The sequence below is a fragment of the Rhinolophus ferrumequinum genome, chromosome 14, assembly GCF_004115265.2.
Source record: "Rhinolophus ferrumequinum isolate MPI-CBG mRhiFer1 chromosome 14, mRhiFer1_v1.p, whole genome shotgun sequence".
Lineage (NCBI taxonomy): Eukaryota > Metazoa > Chordata > Mammalia > Chiroptera > Rhinolophidae > Rhinolophus > Rhinolophus ferrumequinum.
In genome coordinates this window covers 51774309-51798820 of record NC_046297.1, presented here as the reverse complement: position 1 = coordinate 51798820, position 24512 = coordinate 51774309, and positions in this window count along the sequence as shown.

The following is a 24512-nucleotide window of genomic DNA, read 5'->3' as shown; positions in this document are numbered from 1 at the left end:
GTATTGTATAATCACGAACATTTGATGTTGGTTTTAGCCATTCTGGTAGATAGTGGAATCTCACCATGGTTTTACTTGGCATTTTCCTAACGACTAATGGGCATTCTTGAAATGACTATTTTTCCATCATATGTGTTCTTTGTGGAAACATCTATTTTTTTGAAGATTTTTCTTTTTAATTAAGGTTTTGGTCTTTATCTTGTTGAGCTGAAAACCATTATATATTCTAGACAGAAGTCCTCTATCAGATATGTGTTTTGTGAACATATTCTGCAATTCTGGCTTGCATTTTTTAATTAGTTGGATATTTTTAAAAAAGATGTTCTTTGATCCAGTTTCAAGGCCCTAGCTAGAGGTAGGTCAGTTCCCCTATTTGAGCAATTAATTTAAGTACACATGACAACCACTTTCCTTATTGGGTTCTCACACTCTGGTGTGAGACACACTATGCGCTTGCTCTAATCACACCAAGCAAGGTCAGGCTCCAGAAAACTGGGGACAGCCCCTAAGCCCTGAGCCTGGGAAATTAAATTAGACAATCCACAGAAAGCCTGCAAAATGTAGGTACTCCCACCCTACTTGGCATACAGCACCAGCTTTCTGTCACCCTTTCCCAGAAGGCAAGCTTCTGTGTAGCGCTACATGGCAGCAGACTCTTGTTTGGAGCTACAACCAAGAGTTCTGCTTTGCAAGTATCCAACTGTCAGAGTATTTTGTTCTACCATCAAAACTCTTTTTATTTTGTTGATAGTTTCTTGACAAGCGATAGACTTAAAAATGAAGTAATTAATAGTAAGACAGGTTTTTTTTTAGTTTTTTTTTTTTTTTTTTTTAAGAGAAGTTTTAGGTTCATGGCAATTTTCAATCAAAGGAACAGAGATTTCTCATGTCACCCCTGCCTCGCACAAGTATAGCCTGCCTCATTATCAACACCCCTACAAGATGCTCCATTTGTTCTAACTTCTGAACTTACTTTACACATAATTATCCGAGGTCTATACATCATCTTCTGATTCACTATTGGTGGTATACATTCTCTGGGTTTAGACACACCTATAATGACATGTGCATCCGTTATTATGGTATGATACAGAGTATTTTCATTTCCCAAAACAATTTTCTATGATCTTGACTATTCATCCCCACTCTCCAAAGGCCCTGGCAACCACTGATATTTTTTTTCTTTCTGTAGTTTTGCCCTTTTCAGAATGTCACATAGACATAATCATACAGTATGTAGCTTTTTCGGACTGGCTTCTTTCACTTAGTAATATATATTTAAGTCTCCTCCATGTTTTCCCACCGATTGATAACTCATTTCTTTGAAGCTTTGAATAATATTCCATTATCTGAATGTACCACAGTTTATTTGTCCATTCACTTAAGGGAAAATATTGGCTAATTCCAAGTTTTGGCAATTATAAATAAAGCTTTTACAAACATCCATTGAAGGTTTTGGTATGGACATAAGTTTTCAACTTCTTTGGGTAATTACAGTGGAGCATTATTGCTGCACTGTATATGAGTATATTTAGTTTTGTAAGAAACTGCTAAACTGTCTTCTGAAATGGCTATATAATTTTGCGTTCCCAACAGCAGTGAATGAGAACTAAACCTGCCTCAAGTCTGTTGCTCCATATCCTTTCTAGTATTTGGTGTCAGTGTGCCAGATTTTTGGCCACTTTAACAGAAGTATAGTGGTATCTAGTTGTTGTTGTTTTGTATATACAAGTCTTTTTATTGAGATATAATTGACACATAACATTGTATTCGTTTTAGGAGTACAACATAATGATTTTACATATGTAGATATTGCAAAATGATTATCACAATAAGTTTAGGTAGCATCCATCACCACACATAGTTACCGATATTATTTTTGGGGGGGATGAAAACTTTAAAGAACGACTTATAGCAATGTTAAAATACACAACGCAGTATTAACTGTAGTCACCATGCTGTACATTATATTCCCAGGACTTAGGTATCTTATAACTGGGAGTTTGTACCTTTTCACCATCTTAACGCATTTCTCCCACACCCTTGTTCTGGCCCCACCAATCTCTTCTCTCCTATGAGTTCAATTTATTTGTTTTTAGATTCAAGACATAAGTGTTATCATATAGTATTTGTCTTTGTTCGTCTAAATTATTTCACGTAGCCTAATGCCCTCAAGATTCCACCATGTTGTCACAAATGGCAGAATTTCCTTCTTTTATATGGCTAAATTGTATTTCATTTTGTGTGTATGAGTATATATAAATGTATATGAACTATTGTTTTCATCCATTGATGGATACTTAGGTTATTTCTATTTCTTTAGTATTGTAAATAATGCTAACTTGAATATGGGGTACATATATCTTTCCAATTCATTTCCTTAAGATAAATACCCAGAAGTGGAATTACTGGATCATATAGTCCCTCTATTTTTAAATTTTTAAGGAGGTTTCATACTGTTTCCTGTATTGCCTGTAACAATGTGCATTCCCACCCACTGTGTACAAGGGGTCACTTTAATCCAAATCCTCACCAAAATTTATTTCTTGCCTTTTTGATAATAGCCATTCTAACAGACTGATCTCTTTGTGGTTTTGATTTCCATGTCCCTGGTGATTAATGGTGTTGAACAACTTTTCATATACCTGTTGGCCATTTTTTATTTATTCGTTGGAAAAAAAATATCTATTCAGATCCTCTGTCAATTTTTAATGGGTTTTTTAAATTGAGTTGTATAAGTTCTTTCTATATTTTGAATGATAACGTTTTATCAGTTATATTGATTGCAAATATTTTCTACCATTCAGTTGGTCGCCTTTTTATTTTGTTGATGTTTTTCTTTGCTGTACACAAGCGTTTTAATTTGGTGTAGTCCCACTTGTTTATTTTTACTTCTGTTGCCTTTGGTGACAAATCGAAAAATATTACAAATATTCTTCTCTAGGAGATTACCCATATATTTTCTTCTAGGAGTATTATAGATTTAGGTCTTATATTTATTTAATTCATTTTGAGTTGAGTTTTGTGTACGGTGAAAACTGGTGATCCAGTTTTATTCTTTAGCATGTCCAATTTTCCTAACACCATTTGTTGAAGAGACTAATCTTTCCCCATTTTATATTCTTGACTCTTTTGTTGAAAATTGACTATATATGCATAAGTTCATCTAGGCTTTCTATTCTGTTCAATTAATTTATGTATATTTTTATGCCAATACCATGATGTATTGATTATTGTAGCTTTTTAATATAGTTTGAAATCAGGAAACAAAATGACTCCAGTTTTGTTCTTTTGTCTCAGGATTGCTTTCTAATCTGGATCTTTTGTGGTTCAATACAAATTTTAAGATTATTTCATCTATTTCTTTGAAAAATGCCATTGGAATATTAATTGGGTTTTCATTGAATCTCTATATTACTTTGGATAATAATGGAGATTTTAACTTAAATTCTATCAGTTCCTGAACATGGGGTACCTTTCCTTTTATTTGAGTTTTTTCAATTTCTTTCATCAATGTCTTTTCATTTTCAGTGCATAAATTTTTACCTCCTCAATTAATTTCCTAGGTATTTAATCCTTTTGATGCAATTTTAAAAGAATTATTCTTTTTAAATTTCTCTTTCTGATAGTTTGTTATATTGTACAGAAACACAACTGATTTTTGTATGCTACACATTTACTGAATTCATTTATTCTAACTTTTTTTAGTGGAGTCATTAACATTTTCTATTAAAATATTATGTCATCTGCAAATAGAGATAGTTTAGTTTTACTTCTTTCTTTCAGTTGGGATGCCTTTTATTTATTTTGCTCTGGCTAGGACTTACAGTACAAAGTTGAATAAAACTGATGAGACTAGACCTCCTTACCTTATTCTAGATCTTAGAGAAAAGCTTTTAGCTTTTCATCATTGAGTATGTTAGCTGTGTGTTTGTCATATATGGTCTTTATTATGCTAAAATATTTCCTTCTTACCCACTTTGTTGAAAGTTTTTACGGTAAATAGATGTTGAACTTTGTCAAATGTCTTTCCTGCATCTATTGAGATGATCATGTGATTTTTATCCTTTATTCTGTTAATGTGATATATTACATTGATTTGCAGATGTTGAGCCATCCTTGCATCCCTTGAAAAATTTCACTTGATCATGACATTTTTGAATTCCATTTCATAATATTTTGTTCAGGATTTTTGCATCTAGATTCACCAGGAATATTAGCCTGTAATTTTTTTGTTTGTTTGTTTTGTTTTTTTGTTTTGTTTTGTTTTGTTTTGTTATGGTGTCCTGGTAATCCTGGTATCAGGATAATGCTGGCCTTGCAAAGTAAGTTTGGAAATGTTCCCTCCTCTTCATTTTTTTTGGAAGAGTTTTGTAAGGATTGATATTAATTCTTTTAGTTTTATTGATTTTTCCCTATTGTCTTTTTAGTCTTTTGAATTTATTTTCACTCTATTCATTGTTATATCCTTCCTTTTACTAACTTGTGCTTAGTTTACTTTTTTCCCCTGGTGTTTGAAGGTATAAAGTTAGATTGTTTATTTGAGATCTTTCTGATTTTTAACGTAGGCTTTTATCACTATGAACTTTCCTCTTAGAAATGGTTTTGTTGCATTCCATAAATTTTAGTATACTGTATTCATATTTTCATTTGTTTTAAGATTTTTTTCTTTCTTCTGATTTCTTCTTTTACCAATAGGTTCTTTAGGAGATATTGTTTAATCTTCACATTCTGTGAATTTTCTAGTTTTTTTGTTTGTTTGTTTTTGTAATTCTTGTTTCATATACCATTGTGTCAAAAAGGTGTTTGATCTCCCATCCAAGTACTAACCAGGCCCAACCCTGTTTAGCTTCCGAGATCAGATGAGATTGGGCATGTTCAGTGTGACATACATAGATGATGTATTACAGAATTGTCCACCTGAAATCTATGTAACTTTACTAACAATTGTCAACCCAATAAATTGTAATTAAAAAAAAAAAAAAAACGTGTTTGATATTTTAGTGTTCTTAAATTTGTTACATTTTATTACTTTTTTTGTCTGAAAGTCTTTTTGGTTTGATGTAAATATAGCTACTCCAGCTTTTCATGGTTTTCATTTGCATGGAATATCTTTTTATGTCTTTTCACTTTCAGACTATGTGTGTCCTTAAAGCTGAAGTGAGTCCCTTGTAGGCAGCATATAGTTGGGTCTTCCTTTTTTATCCATTCATCTACTGTACCTCTTTTGATTGAAGAATTTAGGCCAGTTACATTTAAAGTAATTATTGATAGGTATGGACTTATTGCCATTTTATGTTTTTTCACTGATTTGTAATTCCTTTGTACCTTTCTTCCTCTTTTGCTCTCTTTATTTGTGGTTTGATGATTTTCTGTAGTGGTATGCTTAGATTTCTTTCTGTTTATCTTTTGTATATCTACTATAGATTTTTGCTTTGTGGTTACTATGGGACTTACCTGTAACATATTTATAATGGTCTGTTTTAACTTGATAACAAGTTAAATAAATTCTGTAGCTCTACAGTTTACTCCCCACTGCCCAAGGTTTAATATTTTTGGTCTCACAATTTATATCTTTTTACAGTGAATAGCCATTAACAGATTATTAATTTTAGTTACATTTATTTTGTCATTTAACTTTTATGAGTATACGAGATTAACCCACTATCATTTCAACATTAATTCTATATTTAACCATATATATTACCTTTTTCAGTGAGCTTTACACTTTTGTATGTTTTTCTCTTAATAATTAGGGTTATTAATATTCAGCGCTCCTTTGTTTAACTTACAGAAGTTTCTTTAACATTTCACGAGATTGGTCTAGTTGTGATGAATTTCTTCAGCTTTTCTTATGTGGAAAAGTCTCTCTCAATTCTGAAGGACAACTTTACAGGGTAGATTATTGTTTGTCTTTCTTTGTTTTTTTTTTTTTTTTTTTTTTTTTTCAGCACTTTGAATATATTGGGCCACTCCCTTCTGACTTGTACAGATTTTGCTGAAAAAAAATTTTTATAGTGTTATGGGAATTCTGTTGTATGTAACAGAATATTTATCTCTTGCTGCTTTTAGATTCTCTCCTTATAACTTTTGACAGTTTAATTTTAATTTGTTTTGTTCTGAGTTTCTTTTGGGTTTTCAATTTGAAACTCTCTGGGCTTCTTGGATCTGGATATAGTTTCTTCTCCAGGTTTGGGAAGTTTTCAGACATTGTTTCTTCAAATGAGTTTTCTGCCCCTTTCTTTCTCTCTTCTCCTTTTAGGACCCTTATAAAGTGAATATTATTCTGCTTGATATTGCCCCATTATCCTTTAAACTACATTTATATGTTTTCATTTTTTCCTCCCTCAATAATTGGATGTGTTCCAATGCCCTGTCTTTGACTTATCCTTTTTTTGTTTGCTTGTTTGTTTGTTTTTTTCAACTTCTAGTTTGCTGTTGAATACCTCTATTGGCATTTTCCATTCGGTTATGCGTCCTTCAGCTCTATGATTGCTGTGGGATATTGTCTTATATTTTCTATCTCTTTTTTGAAATTCTCACTTTGTTCATGCATTTTTCTTCTGACCTGGGTGGGCGCATTTATGATCATCATTTTGAACTCTGGTAGACCACTTATGAGGTATGAGCAACAAATATGGTGAATGTTTACATTTAAAAAGACACATTGTCATTAATCCCCCTTAAAATGCTCTGCCTCCTTTTGAACACACCTGTCCCATTGTTCTTGCCACTTTCTGAAGTAGTTCTGGAAGTTCTCTTTTTAGAGTTTCTTTAGTTGCACTGTCATGGCTGCCTCCATGTCCTGAATCATTTTGACTTTGGGGAAGAGCCAGAAGTCGCATGGTACCAGATCTGGTGAATAAGGTGGATGAGGACACACTGTAATGTTTTTATTTGACAGAAATTGCCATATACCAGAAGTGATGTGTGACATGGAGAATTGTCATAATGGAGGATGATTTACAGCACACCTTAAAACACGCCTTCTTTCAACTGTAGCTCACATCCGACTAACTGCACTGAACAAGTTGAAACTTATCACACACTGTTACTAAGCTTCAACACACTTCTTCCCATATTGAAGATCCTTGCCTTTCCATGGGATGGCACTTGGCAGCAGAATTCACCATGTGTTTTGATCACAATGGAAAGGCTCCGTGCAATCCCCATTGGTTTTTAAAGGTAAATATTATGGGTCTCTTCTCTCAAGTGGGGGTGCCAGATCTGAAGTTGAAACATGTAGGTCCTCAAGGAGAAGCTGGGAGTTGTGAATTCCTTCCCTTAATATATAGATTAAGTAGGGAAGATCTGACATCTTGACAATACCAGGTTGTCCTTTTCATGAACATGAAAATAGACCTAATTTTCATTTTACAGTACAAATTTATTTTGGAAAAGTACTATATCACCATTTTCTCTGTGTATTTTGGGTGAACATTACATAATTTGGGGCAGGAGCATGTCCTAATTGGGTAAACAAATCTTTATATTCCATATGTCTGTGTGGAATTCAGAGGTGGGCAAGTAATACTATTAGAAATTCAGAAATGCAAAAAAAAGTGTTTTAGACTAAAAGAAATACTGGCTTACTACGTAGTAGGAGATATCAGAAGAGATTTTCTTTCTCTTAATGTTCTTTTATCCTAAGGTCTGTATTTCCCAAAATCTCACATATTCACAAATCTGTTTATATTCTGTGTGTGTGTGTGTGTGTGTGTGTGTGTGTGTGTGACTTGTTAGCTATCCACTTTGTTCCATATTGTTTTCTAGCTTGCAGTGTCAGCATCAAAAGATCCCATTTAACTTTGATTCTTTTTACTTTAAATAGTGTTTTCTTCTCCTAGAAGCATATACGATTTTTCTCTTTACTCCTGGAGTTAAAGAATTATATCAGAATATACCTGTTTCCTTCATTTCCTAATCTTGTTTAGAATTCAGGGAAGCCTTTTAATCTAAAGAATCAGTCTTGTTCCAGCTCAAGAATGTTTTCTCTTACTTATTTAATTCTTGCCTCTTTCACCTTTTGTTTTTTGCTCTTTCTGTAATTCTATTTGCTGTGAGCTTTGAAATTTTTCTTTAATTTGAAGGAATTAATTTGGGTCTCATTGAGTAACAATTCAGTGAACTTTTTTGACTTTTAATTAAAAAAAAAAGTACACATACTTAAATAATTATCTTACTATCTACCTGCCACCACATTTTAGATAACATTTTGAACTATAATATTATTTCGCTTTAACTTATTTTCTCTCTCACAGCAGGCCATCCCACAATACTGTATTTCTTTCTCCCTCTCTCCCTCGCTCCCTCTCCTTTCCTTTTCTTATTTTTATTTGCTAGGCCATCTTTGGTTATTTTCCTTTGCCTACTCATAAACCACTCTTGGAATTTATGTTTAGCACTGAAGATCCTTAATAATGAGGAGTGGGAGAGACCAAAACTCTATCCTGTAGGTTTTTAGAATGCCAGTCATCAATTTCACTATATTTCTCTCATGTCCATGGAGGAAGCCTTTTTATTCTCTGACTTTTCATCTGCAAAGCCTGGTGCTATTCCAGCCTCAGTGGTAGAAATAACTCAGACTACCAGGTCTTTCCAGCAGCTACCTAGGAGTCTGGGATACAAGAAAATCCTTTCACAGACATGCTTAGAGATCAGTAGCAGCCATTTTCAGGCCAAGCTTTATCTACAGAAGTCATTTTATTTTGACTATCATTTTAGGATTTTTCATGTCTGGCCCTCACTTCATAGGGGAAAATATTTTTTGTCTGTTCTCTTTCCAGCATCTTGCAGAGCCTGTCATCTCCATCCTTTTTGCAGTCACAAAGCTCAGGGGGGCTGATTGCTGATTGAAGTCAGGATTAGAGGGAACCAGGGATCTCCTTAGAGGTGAACTCATTTTAGTATCCAGATAGAATTCTAAATGTTGATTTTATATGTGAATAGGAGGAAGAATATCTTCACAATTGAGAGAATGGTATGAACACAGTGACCTGCCTGTGTGGAAGTCACAGAAAAGAGGTTTTCTGTTATTTGTTAAAGTTATGTAAAGTGGAACATGAATATGGAGACTTTTGTAAATCAGGATATGGAGTTTATTTTCACCCTAGTTAGTAGTGATAGGTTATCACTGAAGGTACTTGAGAAAGGAGAATTTCCAAGAAAATATCGGATTGAAATTGGAGGAGAAAATTGTCATGAAGATTAATAACAATGCTGTTTTAGTTGGGTAAAGATGCAGTGGAAGAAATTGTTAGTGAGGCCAGAGTCCACATGCTTCTCTAGAGGTCCTCATCTGCCTAGAGGTGAGGATTGCTATGTGATTAGTACAGGCCAAGTAATGTGAGAGTTAGGAAAGGGCGTCACTTCTGGGAAGAGTAATATAGTACGTGGGCTGCCACCCCTCCAGGCTTTTCTCCCCAGCCTTCTCACTGGATGATGCCATGGTGATCTGAAATCCCGACTCACTGCTTGGAAGAGAACTGTTTTACCTCAGCATACTGTGGCATGAGGAAGAAATCATCTTCCGTTGTTTTCAGTGCCTTGATTGTGGTGTTTGTTGTTCCAGCAAAATCTGTGCTATTCTGAGTAATACAGAGGAGCTCCTCCAGGGTGGTAACAGCAGGGATTAGAAACAGAATAATCCAGAAGGAATATTCCTGGAGAGCTGTACAAGACAAGTTAACTGGCTGAACATAAAGTACGCAGAAACCGTCTCTGTTCCGTACTGCTTTTACCCTCAGGTTCCTGATACGTCTTCCTGCTACTCCTTTCCTTTTCTATGCTGGATTTTTGGTTCTTTCTGCTGTGTTTTAATCCTGTGTGTGCATTCCAGTAATGGTAGTAGTTCTTGGTGTGTTACCATTCTTGTTTCCATGTCTCTGTCCTTCCTGTTCACTGATGAGCCTCAGAGAATAGATTTGCTACAGCTCTAAATGTCCTTCTTAGATGTCTGCACTTCATCAGTGTTCTTTCCCATCTGTCCTCACAGTAACAAAGTATAAGCAAAATACCTAGGAGGTCGTTCTGAATTTCAGAAGTTATTTTTGACTTTTTCATTTTCCATATTTCATACAAACTTTTATTTCAGGAATTAATACATAATGTTATAAAAATAAAATATGGAATTGTTATAAAGAAAAAATTGCAGTCCATTATAAAAATTTATATTTCTCCATTATTTTGATATACATATTTTACAATAGTTATATATAAAAGTATATTCAAATTAATTTTTTTTTTAATTTTTATTATAAATGGTATGTTAATTTAAGTTTTTTAAAAAACAAATAGGTCAAAAATCTTATAACAAGGATTAATTTTAAAGTTCAGACTTTTATAATGAAAAATAATCACTATGTATTTAATTGGTTTGATTTATCAATTTTAATTTTTTTCAACTTAAGTTCATACTGCCAATATAGAATTGTCAGGATAGTAAAAATACTTTTCATGACTCTCAAAAATAATGTCTATATACATATTTTTTCTTTAAAATTTATGTCTGTATACATATTTTTTCTTTAAAATTGGGGTGACAATTACTAGTAAAGTTACATAGATTTCAGCTGTACAATTCTGTAACACATTATCTATATCTCACATTGTATGTTCACCACCCAGAGTCAGTTCTCTTTCCATCACCATATAAGAGAACCCATTTACCCTCCTCTAGAGCCCCATACCCTTCTCCCCCTTTACCCTGTGGTAACCCCTAAACTATTGTGTATGTCTATGAGTTTTTGTTCTTTTAGTTGTCTTGTTCTATTGTTGTTTTCAGTTTCTATACCACATATCATTGAAAACATATGGTTCTCGACTTCTTGTGTCTGACTTATTTCGCTTAGCATTAAAATCTCAAGATCCATCCATGTGTCACATACGGTCCTATTTCATCTTTTCTTATCGCCGAATAGTATTCCATTGTGTATATATACCACAACTTCTTTATCCATTCATCTATTCAAGGATATTTTGATTGTTTCAAACTCTTGGCACTGTAAATAAAGCTGCAATGAACATGGGAGCACACTTGTCTTTATGGATAAATGTTTTCAGATTGTTTGGGTAGATACCCAGGAGAGGGATTACTGGGTCATTTGATAATTCTATTCGTAATTTTTTGAGGAACCTCCACACTGCCTTCCATAGCGGCAGCACCAATCTGCATTCCCACCAACCATGTATATGGGTTCCTTTTTTTCCACAACCTCATCAACACTTGTTAATATTTGTCTTGTTGATGATAGCCATTCTAACTGGGGTGAGGTGATATCTCATCGTGGTTTTTATTTGCATTTCTCTGATGATTAGTGATGTTGAGCATTTTTTCATATGTCTATTGGCCGTTTGTATGTCCTCTTTGGAGAAATGTCTCTTCAGGTCCTCCACACATTTTTCAATTGGGTTGTTTGTTTTTTGTTGTTGAGTTGTATGAATTCCTTGTAGATTTTGGATATTAGCCCCTTATTGGAGGCACTGTTTGCAAGAATCTTCTATTCAGCTAGTTGCCTCTTTATTTTGTTGATGGTTTCTTTTGCTGTGCAGAAGCTTTTAAGTTTGATATAATCCCATTCATTTATTTTAGCTTTTACTTCCCTTGCCTTTGGAGTCAAATTCATAAAATGCTTTTTGAACCCAAAGTCCATAAGTTTAGTGCCTTTGTTTTCTTCTGTGCAGTTTATTGCTTCACGTATTATGCTGAGGTCTTTGATCCATTTTGAACTAATGTTGATACACAGTGACAGATAGCAGTCCAGTTTCATTCTTTTGCACGTGGCTTTCCAATTCTGCCAGCACAATTTATTGAACAGGCTGTCTTTTTTCCATTGTACATTTTTTGCTTCTTTGTCAAAAATATCTGTCTATATTTATGTGGGTTTATTTCTGGTTTCTCAATTTTATTCCATTGGTCGTGTGTCTGTTTTTCTGCCAATACCATGCTGTTTTGATTATTGTTGCCCTGTAGTACAAGCTAAAGGCAGGGAGTGTGATACCTCCAGCATTGCTCTTTTTTCTTAAGATTGCTTTGGCTATTCGGGGTCTTTTGTGGTTCCAAACAAATCTGATGATTTTTTGTTCTATTTCTTTAAAAAATGCCATTGGGATTTTGATGGGGATTGCATTAAATCTGTATATTGCTTTGGGTAATACGGCCATTTTAACTATGTTGATTCTTGCAGTCCATGAGCATGGAATGTCTTTCCATTTCTTTGTGTCTTCTTCAATTTCTTTTAAAAATCTCTTATTATAGTTTTCAGCATATAGGTCTTTCACATGCTTGGTTAAGTTTATTCCTAGGTATTTTATTCTTTTTGTTGCAATTGCAAAAGGAATTGCTTTTTTTTTTTTTTATTCCTTTTTCTGAGATTTCATTGTTAGTATATAGGAATGCAATGGAATTTTGTACATTGATTTTGTAGCCGGCAACTTTACTGTATTCATTTATTGTTTCTAATAGCTTTTTGGTGGAGTCTTTAGGGTTTCTATATATAGCATCATGTCATCTGCAAAGAGGGAAAATTTAACTTCTTCATTCCAAATTTGGATGCCCTTTATTTCTTTGTCTTGCTGGATTGTTCTGGCAAGGACTTCCAACACTATGTTGAATGGCAGAGGTTATAGTGGATAGCCCTGTCATGTTCCTGACATATATGGCCTTTATTATGTTAAGGTATTTTTCTTCTATACCTAATTTATTAAGTGTTTTAATCATAAATGGATGGTTTATCTTGTCAAATGCTTTTTCTGCATCAATGGATATAATCATATGATGCTTATCCTTTATTTTGTTTATGTGATATATCACATTGATGGATTTGCATATGTTGAACCATCCTTGTGCCCCTGGGATGAATCCCACTTGGTCGTGGTGAATAATCTTTTTAATGTATTGTTGCATTCAATTGGCTAGAATTTTGTTTACGATTTTTGGAACTGTATTCATCAGAGATATTGGCCTGTAGTTTTCTTTTTTTGTGTTTTCCTTACCAGGTTTTAGTATCAGGATAATGTTGGCCTCATAAAATGTGTTAGGGAGTATTGACTCTTCTTCAATTTTTTGGAAGAGTTTGAGTAAGACAGGTATTAGATCCTCTTTGAAGGTTTGGTAGAATTCACTAGTGAAACCATCTGGTCCCAGAATCTTGCTTTTGGGAAGGTTTCAGAGGACTGATTCAATTTTCTTTCTGGTGATTGCTCCATTTAGATTTTCCAGTTCTTCATGATTCATCCTAGGAAGGCTATATGTTTCTAAGAACTTGTCCATTTCTTATAGGTTATTGAATTTGGTGGCATATAGTCCTTCATAGTATTCTTGGTGATCCTTTGTATTTCTGTGGCATCCGTGATAACTTCCCCGCTTTCATTTCTGATTTTGTTTATTAGTGTCTTTTCTCTTTTTATCTTACTGAGTCTAGCCAAAGGTTTGTCAATTTTATTGATCTTTATAAAGAACCAGCTCTTTGTCACGTTAATTTTTTTCTATTGTCTTTTTGTTCTCTTTCATTTAGTTCTGCTCTGATTTTTATTATGTCCTTTCTTTTGCTGACCTTGTGTTTCATTTGTTCCTCTTTTTCTAGTTCTTTAAAGTGTATCATGAGATTATTTATTTGGGATTTTTCTTGTTTCTTGAGATAGGCCTGTACTGATATAAATTTTCCTCTTAAAACTGCTTCCGCTGCATCCCAAAAATTTTGCTGGGTGTATTTCCATTCTCATTTGTTTCTATGTATCTTTTGATCTCCCCTCTTATTTCTTCTTTGACCTGGTCATTCTTTAAATGTATGTTGTTTAATCTCCATGTATTTGTGGTTTTTCCTGAATTCTTTTTGAAGTTGATATCCAAGTTCCAAGCCTTGTGATCAGAGAATATGCTTGGTATGATTTCAACATTTTTAAATTTGCTGATACTAGTTTTTTGTCCCAATATATGGTCTATCTTTGAGAATGTTCCATGTACACTAGAAAAAAATGTATAGTCTGATGTTTTAGGATGAAGTGCTCTATAAATCTCAATTATGTCCGTTTTATCTAATGTATCATTCAGGGCTGCTATTCATTTATTTTATTTATTTTCTGTTTGGATGACCTATCCATAGCTGTCAATGATGTATTTAGGTCCCCTACTATAATTGTGTTTTGGTCAATTTTTCCTTTTAATTGTGTTAGTAGTTGTTTGGTATATTTTGGTACTCCCTGACTGGGGGCATAAATATTGATGACTGTTACGTCTTCTTGTTGTATAATCCCCTTTACCATTATGAAATGTCCATCTTTGTTTCTTGTTAACTGTTTTTGTTTTCATCCTGAAGTCTATTTCCTCTTATATCAGTATGACTACACCTGATTTTCCCTGGATACCATTTGCTTGGAGTGTCAATATCCACCCTTTCACTTTGAGTCTATTTTTGTCCTTGTAGCTGAGATGTGTCTCTTTGAGGCAGCATATGGTTGGGTTTAGTTTTTTGATCCAATCTGCTACTCTGTGCCTTTTTATCGGTGAGTTCAGTCCATTTACATTTATGGTGATTATTGATATGTGAGGATTTCCTATCATTCTATCTTTGGTTTTCTGGTAACATTGTTTCTCCATTGTTTCTTGGCCTTTCTGTTGTCTATTATTTCTTATGGTGGTTTTCTCTCTGTTTCTTCTTATATATTACAGTTCTGGATTTTTTTTTTTTTTGAGTGGTTACCATTAAGTTTATGTAAACGAAAGTTTGATATTTAGAATATTCCATTTTCTTCAGCATGCTTACTTTCTCCATTCCCATATTCCGGTTCAGGCCTTTATTCTCCCCCTTTTATATTTTGGTTGCCACAAATTATCCCTATTGATGTTGCTTGAATAACCTCCTTCAGTATTTCTTGTAGTGCAGGTTGTGTATTAGAAAATTCCCTGAATTTCTGTATGTCTGGAAATGTCTTTATTCCTCCTTCATATCTAAAGGATATCTTTGCTGGATATATTATTCTTGGCTCATATTTTGTCTCTTTCTGTAGTTTGAATATTTGTTTCCACTCCCTCCTGGTTTGTAGAGTTTCCGCTGATAAATCTGATGATATTCTAATGTGCTTTCCATTGTAGGTTACGTCTTAATTTCTCCGGCTGCCTTGAGGATTCTTTCTCTGTCATTGATTTTTGACAGCTTCAATACAATGTGCCTTGGAGAAGGCCTGTTGGGGTTGAGGTAATTAGGTGTTCTATTTGCTTCTTGGATTTGTGGATCCAGTTCTTTCTACTAGTTTGGGAAGTTCTCATTGACTATTTGTTTGAATATACTCTCTGTTCCCTTCTCTCTTTCTTCTCCTCCTGGTATGTCCATTATCCTTATATTGCTCTTTGTGAAGGAGTCAGAAAGTTCTTGTAGAGTTCTTTCATTTCTTGTAAGTCTCAAGTCTCTATCTTCTTCCACCCATGTCGTTTCCAGATTTCTATCTTCGATATCACTGGTTATTTACTCCATCCGGTCAACTCTACTACCTAAGATGGTTATTCATTCTTCATTCCTTTTATTGAGTTCTTAATCTCCAGAAATGCTATTTGGTTCTTTTTTAAAATTTCAATCTTTTTGGTAAAATGCTCATGTTGTTCTTTGATTGTGTTTCTGAGTTCATTAAACTGCCTTTCTGTGTTTTCTTGCATCTCGTTGAGTTTTTTCAGAACTGCAATCTTGAATTCTCTGTCATTTAAATCACATATTTCCATATATTTGAGTTCATTTTTTGGAGACTTCACTTTCTTTCTGAGCTGTCTTGTTGCCTTAGTTATTTATGACAATTAATGATTTATTATTTCTCTTCCTAGACATCTACAGGAGTGGGTTCTGCAACAGGTTGATAGAAACAGGTCTTTCTTTTGTTTTCCAGTATGTGTTGGTAGAATGTTTTCTTTTCTCTCTGACTGCAGCCTTTTTCTCTCTCTCACACTGTAGTGTTATGTTTTCTCTGCACTATTCCAGCTTCTCACACAATGGGGGGATTCCCTGGAAGGTGGTCTTCTGCTCTGTGAAAAGTTCACCTAGGTCATATGGTGCCGCCTCCGAGGGGGGATGTGCAGAGCTTCTGAAGTTCCAAAGCTCTTCATGCACTGGATTAAGAGCCCCTGTGTTTCAGCAGCTCTGTTTACTCCTGCAGGGATCAGCCCAGGTAGGTGGAGACAGGGGCGGGGTGGGTTGTGAAAGGTGGTCCAGAGCAATGGCGGCAACCACCACCACATCCAGTCCTGCTTCCACAGCTCCGTCTCCTTTGTGGAAGTATTTGGGTTGCGAGTCCTTATCTGTAGACCACAGTTCTCAGAACTGCAAATATTCTGTTCTTTTGACCTGACACTGCTACTGTTCCACTTCTAGCATCGGGCAGATGGGGGTGGGGCGAGCTCTGGAAGGGTAAGGAGGGGGCAACTAGTCTTAGTGCCTAAGACTTCCATTCTCTGCTCAGCAGGGACGGCTTAAACCACCATTTTCAGGCTTCATCCCTCAGTCTTTTCTCCAAGGTCTCTGCTGTGGGCTTTGGGTTCAGCCGTATTATATGCTGTACACTCAGCCCTGTGGGCCATAAGCAGAGCCCAGCAGTCCGAGTTCTTCCCTCTCCCACAGCTCGGTAGTTCTGGGATACAGCGAGCTCGGAGCACCGAGCTAGGTCTGAGTCCTGCAGCAGCGTGGCTCCATCTCCACACTTCTCCGTTCTCTCCTCCCCTGCTCACACAATTTGCCCAACTTTAGGTGATTTCAGTAGTGCACCTCTTAGTCTTGGCTGTCTTCTGCACAGCAAGTCCTTTGTGGAGCTATAGTTATTCAATTTGTTGTGAATTCCAGGAGAGATTTCAAGATGCTCACCTCACTCCGCCATTTTTATGACGTCACCCCATGCCTAATATTTTTGAGGCTACTATGTGTCAGAAATTTTATAAGCATGTCATTTATAGTTATCTCATTCATACCTCACAACAATATAAAGTTGGTGCTATTATTATACTCCATTTTTTCACACGAGAAATGTGAAGCAAAGGAATTTACTAGAATTTTGGCTCAGGTCTATTTCATGGTAGTTTAAGAATTCCCTGAACTCACCCATATGGGTTCCAGAATTGTTTAAATAAACACATTCAGAACCTTTCTTTTTGTTAAAAAAAAGATTGTAGGGAACAGTTTTCTGTCAGCAGGATCAGCAATACATATCCTCTGTGTTATTTTAGGATTGTACCAGTGCACCAGCTCTAAGTCACGATGTAGTATACAGAGATCTTTACCACTTGACTATTCCACAAAACATCATGCTAGTCCATTATATTGATAACATTAATCTGACCTGGAAAGTAGAAAGGTGTAACTACTTTAGGTGCCTTGGGAAGAAACAAGCATGCCAGAGAATGGGAATTAAGTCCCACAGAAACCTAGGGGTGTGACACATCAGTGAAATTTCTAGGTGCCCTGTTATCTTGGGAAGGTTGAATTATACTTTTCACGGGAAAGACAGTTTATTGCACCTGCTTGCCTATCACTGACAAAGAGATAACACTGTTTAATAAATCTCTTTGGATTTTGAAAGGAACATATTACCTCCTTAGGGTTTGCTACACCAAACCAATTACTAAGTAATCTAAAAAGTTGCCCCTTTTGAGTGAGGTCCAGAATATGAGAAGACTGCAACAGACACAAGCTTTTATACAAGCTGTTCTGCTATTGGGCCAAATGACCAGACCTGATGGGAGCTTTGAGTGTCTGTGGCAGTTAGGAGTGTTCTATAGAACTTTTGGGAAGTTCCTATAGGTGAGTCATACAACAGACCTTTGAGATTTGATGTAAGACAATGACATCTTCTGTAAATAACTAGTCTCCTTGTGAGATATAGTTTCTAGCTTGCTGTTGGGCCAAATAGAAACTGAAACTTGACCACTAGGAACTGGGTGTTTTCTGACACACAAAGCCACAAAGTTGGACATGCATAGCATCAAACATTCCAACATCAGATGGAAGTGGTATATTCAAGATTGGGATCCAAAGAAAGCCCTGATAGCACAAATAAATTGTGTGAGTAAGTGGCCTAATTCCTGCTCCTGACAAATTCCTTTTTCTCTCATAAACTCACACTTGGCCTCATAGCAATTTCCCTATAACCAGTTGACTAAGGAAATAAAAAATGGGTGTGTTTTTACGGATATTTCTGTACACTATAGTAGCAATACCTCAAGCTGGAGGAAGTCATTACTACTATAATTCCACTCCAGGGTGATTCTAAAGGACAAAAACTAAAGGGCAATCTCTCCACTGAAAAGAAATTTAAGTAGTAGTGCTCCTGGCGCACATTTTGCCTGAAAGCAGTTATGGCCAGAGATGTCATCTACACTGATTCAGTCATAGTGGTCAGTGGTTTGGCATTAATGATCCAGAATATGGAATGAACACAGTACTGAGAGACTGAATACACAGATGGACAATGGCCAGATCATGTATAAAAATAGAACTCTGTTCCACAATCTGAAGTAATTTTCCCAGGAAACCAACCCCATTATCTATTATACAGCCCAAGAAACTAAGCTGCTCTAAGTCAGACTTCCAGGAAGCCAGATTACCTTTGGTAACAATCCAGGAAGTTAAAAACTCTGTAACAGTTCATCCAACATGGCCAGGACTTGATTAATATTAATCATTGAGATCTTTCCTAATTCCTGTCCCTGCGGCCAACTTAGGACCAAACAAGGAAAGTTAAATGCACACTCCTAACCAGTCACACAGGATGCCCTATTAGGTAGCCCACCTACAGCTTTGCTATACCAACAACTTCCAGTGTGTACCTGAAGCCTTCCCTGTTTTCCTCTACCCTTCCCAGTTTTCTGCTTGCCATTATCTCTCTAATAATAAAATACAAGTCATGGTGGCTCACTCCCTTGCTATACAGCAAGCTCAGAAAAAAACAAAACAAAACACACAACTTTGCTTCTTTTATTTGGTTGTCATTTGTTTATTTCCACAATTCAAAAATGGATAACAAGGAGCTCTGGGGAATAGGTATGTGGATAGATTTCTCCGAATGGACACACACAGTGTGTGAAGATATTTTTATCTCAGAATACTCACCAAGGGGCAGCCTCAGCAGAGGAGAACCTTAAACTGGGGGAAAAGATGACCCACTCTGTGGACGTCCTTCTCTTTTCCCTGGAATACCTTGATAAAACATTGTGAAACCCTTCTATCTGAACACAGGATTTTTTCATACTCTTTTCTTGGGTGAGCTATTTTCAATTTAGTCTGCCTAGTGCCTCCTTTCGGATAGTTCTGTCATCATTTGGAACACATAAATTTTAGGCAGGTTTGTTGTTTCCACATTTTTCTTTCTCCTATATATTTCATTTTTATCTGGAGAATACTTTTCATGTCATTATACAAATATATACTTTATCACTTCTGTTCTTTATTGTCTCCTATGTGTTTCAATTCTGTCATAGCATTTTTATTTGTGCATTTTGATTACCCTTGAATTTTGTGTATTTGCCAAATTATCCTTTAAATAGTTTGACCTAGAGTCTCCACAGATCTTCTTACTCTTTCTGATCTTGTTTTACAAAAACCATGTCTTCTTACTTGTTAGAGAAAAGCACAAATACTTTTTATTTAGTGTTTAGTTGTACTTAAAATATGCAACTTTGTTCATGGCATCTTTAGACATACATAAATTTCAAATAGTATATATTTACTGTTCTTTCATAACTTTTTCATTTTGTATCTTGTCTAGGAATAAATTCCCCACCCTTTTATTATTTTTCCAATGTACTGTATTTTCCTTCTGGTGTTTTTATAGCTTTGCTCCTTATTTGTGAGTATTTAATCAATTAGAAATTTATTTGGGGCAAGGATAATGATTTATAAATTTAATGTAATTCCCCCATCCTCATTGTTATGTCATTGTCCAAATGTTACTTATTGAATTATAGTATATCATTTGCTCACTGCAAAAGAAATTAGAGGTTTTAATAATTAACTAATTAAAATAGTATGTCACATATAATTTCACTGAAACTGGGTTAATTGAACTTAGAGTTTAAAGAATAATTTGGTAGCACAGGAAAATAATTAAATTATACAGGTAAAATAAACGATTTTCAAAACAGGAAAATAAAACAATTTAAAATATATGCTAAAAAATTTGCTAATTCTCTATACCTTCTGCTAACTATTGCTGTGAATCTAAAACTGCTCCAAAGATTAAAGATTATTAAACATTTGACAAGGATTCCAACTGAATTTTTAAAATGAATTGATCTTAATACCTAGGATGACTTTCCTAGAACAAGCAATATCAGATGAACTTCATTTCTCTTTATGATCGTGCCTGTTGATTGTAATATGCTTGGTCTCAGGATGTTATTCCAAGGTCTTATTGTAAGTATTTGGATTTTCTATATTTAGTATGGTGTCTGGAGCAGAATGGGCATTCAATTATTTACTAAACTGCTGAAGTTATGAATAATTTAACTGAACTATATTTACTACCTTTTAAGTGACTAATGACAAATCTAAGCATCATTATGTTAACTAATCAGAGTTTAGGAAAACCAATAATTCTTTCAGAACAGGTATAATCTAAAGTATCATATATAATTCTGGTGCAATTATGTAGATATTACCCATATGTAAGATTATATTTAATGTCATAATTACAAAAGATTTTTTTTATTAAACTCTGAGTTCTGTGTGCATGTGTTGTATGCCTCAATGTTTGTTATTCTGATTACACAGTGCTAATACTGTTTTCTTTCAATTGACATATGTTTGAAAGTAATAGAAATCACTTTCCCAAACTGTATAATCTCTTCTCCATCTAATTCAAAGCCATCACTTCAATTAAAATGTCTTATATGCCTCTGATTATAGTCATGAACAATCATACTAAAATTTATACATGGACATATATTTACTAACTAAATAATTGGTTCATTAAAATAAAACAATAGGTTTATTAAAATATTTTACAGTGTTCTAAGTTGTACAGATGAATCATTTTGAAAAGTAAAAGCAATCTTTCATTTTTACTTATGAGGTTCCAAAAGTGAGCAAGGTGAATTTTCTTAAATTATGAGTCAACAATCAAAAATTATTCAAATAAAAAGCAAATATTCAATCATAGCTCATTGTTGATGTGCTTGCACCCAGAGTTATGGTACTTGGGATAAACTGTGATTATTTATAATGAAATCAGAGTAGTATAAATTTGAATAGCCTACATTCAGGAGATTGCTAACCACCGCATAAATTCTACAGCCAGTAATTCATTTTCTCTCTTCTGAAAACCAGTTAAAAAAAAAAAAAAAAAAAAAAGAATGGTAGGAATAGGAAATTAACTCTGCCGATTGTTGTAAAAATTCATTATTTCAATTTATCTTCTGTTATAATATTATATAATTTTACGAGTATATTACTTGTACTATCTGATTTACATAGCAAGTGGAAGCAATTTGCTCTGGTGGAAAGAATATAGGTCTGAGAAACAATTACTTGGTTTTAACTTGATTTTATTTTAAAGGTTTTTATTTTTTTTTTAATTGTGGTAAGAAAAGATAACATGAAATCTATCCTCTTAACAAATTTTTAAATGTATGGTATTATTAACTATAAGCATAAAGTTATACAGCAGATCTCTAAAACTTGTCTTGCACAATTAAAACTTTATAGGTATTTATTTTTTTGATAGTCAATATTTTATGTTAATTTCTGTTATACAGTGGCATAGGTTTTGATTTTTAATATGCTTTTATTATGACATAATTTGTGAATTTTAGTCCTTTCATTGTGAAATGGGACAAATAATAAGTTTAAAATTTCCTTTGTAAATTGTAAAGTGAAATAATGGTACAAATTATTATTTACATATCATAGTTAACCTTTGTTTAACATTTACTGCATACATTACAAATATAAAATAATTTAAATTTTCTGACAACTTTAAAGTAACTATTTTCATCCTCATTTCATAGATAAGAATACTGAAGCAGAGATCTTCAGTAAATTGCCCAATGTGTTATATTGCTAGTAAGTGGTGAAGCTGGGTTTCAAATGCAGGAGGTTTGACTCTAGAGCCTGTGCTTTCACCACTGTTATACTCCCTTTTATGCTACTCAACTCTTTGGTTAAAATAGAAGCTACCTTGTATGTAAAATCACCAGTCCTCTCCCCTTGTGTAAGTACACATTTCCCTTATAGTAGTTCAAAATTCACCCGACTGTCACATTCAAAAACAAATGTTGAGGCTCTTTTATATAAAATGCAAAATTTCTAGGCAGAAGGGAAAACGCTATGTATGGCTATTAAAATGGCCACTAAAACTGTAAATCTAACATCGCTAAGCTATGACGAGATAAAAATCAATAAACCGAAAGAATGGTTTTTTCCTCTCCCATAAATAGTTTAGTACAGTATATTTTTTGTTATTTTGACACATTAGAATTCCTATCTGGATCCCAAGAATGGAACATAACACTTCATTTTCCTCTAATAAAATAAATTCTCAAAGATTCATTTTTAAAGAAAAAAATTATTTCATATAGGCGTCAACATGTATAGATACATTGTCAGTACTACCCCAGATAATACACAGATTGAGTGCAATTCTTATCAAAATTCCAACAGCCTTTTTTGTAGAAATGGAAAACCTGATCTTCAAATTCATACGTAATTGCTAGTGTCTCTAAATAGCCAAAGAAATCTTGAAGAAGACTCAAGTTAGAGGGCTCAACCTTTCAAACCTTATTACAAAACTATAGTAATCAAAACAGTGTACTACTGTCATAAAGATAGATATACAGATGAATGGAATAGAATTGAGAATTCAGAAATAAACCCATATATCTATGGACAATTAATTTATATGACAGGGATGTCAAGTCCACTGAATGGGGAAACAGTCTTTTCAACAAATGGCGCTAGGACAACTGAATTTCCACAGGCAAAAGAATGAAGTTGGACTACTACTGTATACAAAAATTAAATAAAAATAAATATAAAAGCCAAAATGATAAAACTCTTAGAACTATACTTACAGGTAGATTTTCATGACTTTGGGTTTGGCAATGGATTCTTATATATGACACCAGAAACAAACATGTTGCTTGTGGGGAAAAAAACAAAAACAAACGAACAAAAAACACACACACACAGATAAATTGGACTTCATCAAAATTAAAATTTTTTTTTCATCAAAGGACATTATCAAGAAAGTGAAGAAAACCTATGGAATGAGAAACAATATTTGCAAATCGTATATCTGATGACAGTTTTATATCTAGTATATATAAAGAACACCTAAAACTCAATAACAGAAAGAGAAACCATTTAAAAAATGGGAAGAGGACTTGAATAGATACTTCTTCAAAGAAGATACATAAATGGTCAATAAGTATGTGAAAAGATGGTCATTATCATTTGTCATTAGGAAAATGAAATTCAAAATCATAATGACATACCGCTTCATACCTATTGGATGGCTATACATTTTAAGAAAAGGAAAATAAGTGTTGGTGAATATGTGGACAAACTGGAAGCCTCATACATAGATGGTGGGAATGTAAAACGGTACAGTTATTGTGGAAAACAGCATGGTGACTCATCAAGTTAAATATACACTTATCATATGATCCAGCAGTTTTAATCCTAGGTATGTACCCAAAATAATTGAAAAGAGGGATTCAAAGACATACTAGTACACCACTGATTATTGTAGCATTATTTATAATAGCTATAAGGTGTAAATAACCCAGTGTTCATCAACAGATAAATGGAATAAACAAAGCATGGTATCTATATTACTTAGTCATAAAAATAAATGAAATTCTGATACCTGCTACAACACGAATGAACTTCAGAAACATTATGATAAGTGAAATAAACCAGCCACAAAAGGACAAGGATTGTATAATTTTATTTATATGAAATTTTTAGAAAGTGCAAATTTATAGAGACAAAAAATAAACCTCTATAAATAGCGGTTACCATGATCTGTGGAGAGGAGAGAATGGGCAGTTATTGCTTAAGGTTACTGAGTTTCTGTTCAGAGTGATGAAAAAGTTTGGAAATAGATCGTGATGGTTGCACAACATTGCAAATTGAATTAAAACTACTGACTGTGCACTTTGAAAATGGTTAAAATGACAAATTTTATGTTATAGATATTTTAGTCAAAATTTGAGAATTAAAGTAGATATATCTTTCCAGTTGTTCAGGCAAACATATTTCAAAAATTATACTTGATTTATCTTCTTTTTCACCTTCAATATCTGAATCAAGCTATAGACCAAGGATCGCTAATGTTCTATTTATTGCAGTTCCATTTTCCGACATTATCTAACTCTCATCAAGGATTCAAGTACACTTTGATATTTACTGGCATTGTAACACAGCCTGTGAACTTGACTAGATTGCTATCAAGTTTGTTTCTTAAGGGACAGAAGGATTCTTTTGCATATTAAAATACTCTAAACGGTTGACTATATCCAACTTTACAAAGACAAAGCCAAC